At 42.6% G+C, this 3,183-nt stretch overlaps 1 non-coding gene across 1 annotated transcript; it reads right to left on the bottom strand.

Moving 5' to 3' along the window:
* Positions 1 to 800: 800 nt before the first annotated feature.
* Positions 801 to 904, bottom strand: LOC130942402 (small nucleolar RNA R71). The gene has a single exon (XR_009070972.1). It is a non-coding gene; the product is annotated as a small nucleolar RNA R71 (small nucleolar RNA).
* Between the last annotated feature and the right edge of the window lie 2,279 nt (positions 905 to 3,183).

Genomic DNA, 3,183 nt, shown 5'->3' with positions numbered 1-3,183 from the left:
TTTTCGAAAATCAATTAACATTTTTCAAAATGTTTTCAAATTTTTTTAATTGAATTTTCGAAAATTCTCTTCCCTCCTTCCCACATCCTTCTATTTATGGAGTACTACTCCTTCTAAATGCACAATTCGAATTTTATCTATTAAAATTCGAATTCTCCTTCTCCTTCTTCTTACTATTTCTCTTTTCCTCTGACATTTCAAGGAATCTCTATACTGTGACATAGAGGATTCCACATTCTCTTCTTCTTTTTCTATTTCTTATGAGCAGAAGCAGAGACAAAGGCATTCTTGTTGAAGCTGATCCTGAACCTGAAAGGACCTTGAAGAGAAAGCTAAGAGAAGCCAAAGCACAACTCTCTTTAGAGGGCTTGACCGAATTCTTCAAGGGAGAAGACATGGCAGCCGAAAACAACAACAATGCCAACAATGCAAGGAAGGTGCTTGGTGACTTTACTGCACCTACTCCTGATTTCTATGGGAGAAGCATCTCAATCCCTGCCATTGGAGCAAACAACTTTGAGCTTAAGCCTCAATTAGTTTCTCTAATGCAACAGAATTGCAAGTTTCATGGACTTCCAATGGAAGATCCTCATCAGTTTTTAGCTGAGTTCTTGCAAATCTGTGACACAGTCAAGACTAATGGGGTTAACCCTGAGGTCTATAGACTGATGCTATTCCCTTTTGCTGTGAGAGACAGAGCTAGAATATGGTTGGACTCTCAACCTAAAGAAAGCCTGGACTCTTGGGAAAAGCTAGTCAATGCCTTCTTGGCAAAGTTCTTTCCTCCACAAAGATGGAGTAAGCTTAGAGTGGAAGTCCAAACCTTCAGACAGAAGGATGGAGAATCCCTCTATGAAGCTTGGGAAAGATACAAACAATTAATCAGAAGATGTCCATCTGACATGCTTTCTGAATGGAGCATCATAGGTATTTTCTATGATGGTCTCTCTGAACTATCCAAGATGTCTTTGGATAGCTCTGCAGGAGGATCTCTTCATTTGAAGAAGACGCCTGCAGAAGCTCAAGAACTGATTGAAATGGTTGCAAATAACCAATTCATGTACACTTCTGAGAGGAATCCTGTGAACAATGGGACTGGTCAGAAGAAAGGAGTTCTTGAGATTGATGCTCTGAATGCCATATTGGCTCAGAACAAAATATTGACTCAACAAGTCAATTTGATTTCTCAAAGTCTGTCTGGAATGCAAAATGCACCAAACAGTACTAAGGATGCTTCATCTGAGGAAGAAGCCTATGATCCTGAGAACCCTTCCATGGAAGAGGTGAATTACCTAGGAGAACCCTATGGTAATACCTATAATTCTTCATGGAGAAATCACCCAAACCTCTCATGGAAGAATCAAGAGAGACCTCAACAAGGTTTCAATAATAATGGTGGAAGAAACAGGCTTAGCAATAGCAAGCCTTTTCCATCATCTTCTCAGCAACAGACAGAGAGTTCTAAGCAGAATAATTCTGACTTAGCAACCATGGTCTCTGATCTAATAAAGACCACTCAAAGTTTCATGAATGAAACAAGATCCTCCATTAGAAACTTGGAAGGACAAGTGGGTCAGCTGAGCAAGAAAATTACTGAACTTCCTCCAAGCACTCTCCCAAGTAACACTGAAGAAAATCCAAAAGGAGAGTGCAAAGCCATCAATATGGCCGAATTCTGGGAGGAAGAAGAGGCAGTGAACGCCACTAAGGAAGACCTCAATGGGCGTGCACTGGCCTCCAGTGAGTTCCCCAATGAGGAACCTTGGGAATCTGAGGCTCAAACTGAGACCATAGAGATTCCCTTGGACTTACTACTGCCTTTCATGAGCTCTGATGAGTATTCTTCCTCTGAAGAGGATGAGTATGTCACTGAAGAGCAAGTTGCTAAATACCTTGGAGCAATCATGGAGCTAAATGACAAGTTATTTGGAAATGAGACTTGGGAAGATGAACCTCCCTTGCTCACCAAAGAACTGGATAACTTGTCTAGGCAGAAACTGCCTCAAAAGAGGCAGGATCCTGGGAAGTTTTCTATACCTTGTACCATAGGCACCATGACCTTCAAGAAGGCCTTGTGTGACTTAGGGTCAAGTGTAAACCTCATGCCCCTCTCTGTAATGGAGAAATTAGGGATCTTTGAGGTGCAAGCTGCAAAAATCTCACTAGAGATGGCAGACAACTCAAGAAAACAAGCCTATGGACTTGTAGAGGATGTTCTGGTTAAGGTTGAAGACCATTACATCCCTACTGATTTCATAATCCTAGAGACTGGGAAGTGCATGGATGAATCCATCATCCTTGGCAGACCATTCCTAGCCACAGCAAAGGCTGTGATTGATGTTGATGGAGGAGAGTTGATCATTCAAGTGAATGAAGAATCCATGGTGTTTAAGGCCCAAGGATATCCCTCTATCATCATGGAGAAGAAGCATGAAGAGCTTCTCTCAAAACAGAGCCAAACAGAGCCCCCACAGTCAAACTCTAAGTTTGGTGTTGGGAGGCCACAATCAAACTCTAAGTTTGGTGTTGAAACCCCACATTCAAACTCTAAGTTTGGTGTTGGGAGGTTTCAACAAGGTTCTGAGCATTTCTGAGGCTCCATGAGAGACCTCTGTCAAGCTAGTGACAGTAAAGAAGCGCTTGTTGGGAGGCAACCCAATGATTTATAATTAATTATTTTCTTTTGTTATTTTATCTTTTTTGTAGGTTGATGATCATAAGAAGTCATAAAAATAATGAAAAAAGCAAAAACAGAATGAAAAACAGGAAGAAAAACAGCACACCCTGGAGGAAGAAGCTGCTGGCGTTCAAACGCCAGTCAGCCTAGCAGATGGGCGTTTAACGCCCAGTCTGGCACCTTTCTGGGCGTTTAACGCCAGAAAGGGGCACCAAACTGGCGTTAAACGCCAGTAAAGGTATAAAACCTGGCGTTAAACGCCAGGAATGGGCACCAGCCCGGTGTTTAACGCCAGAATTGGCCCAAAACGTGGATTTTGGTGCCAATTGGTGCAGGGATGCCTTTTCCTTGACACTACAGGATCTGTGGACCCCACAGGACCCTACTACAGGATCTGTGGACCCCACAGGACCCTACCATCACTCTCTCTCTTCTTCCCCCATTCACCAATCACCTCAACACCTATCAAATCCCATCTTTCTCTTCACCACTCACATCCATCCTTC

Source organism: Arachis stenosperma, chromosome 7, assembly GCF_014773155.1.
Source record: "Arachis stenosperma cultivar V10309 chromosome 7, arast.V10309.gnm1.PFL2, whole genome shotgun sequence".
NCBI classification, from domain to species: domain Eukaryota; kingdom Viridiplantae; phylum Streptophyta; class Magnoliopsida; order Fabales; family Fabaceae; genus Arachis; species Arachis stenosperma.
Note: the sequence above shows the minus strand (reverse complement) of the source record. Positions and strands in the feature narration are given on the sequence as shown.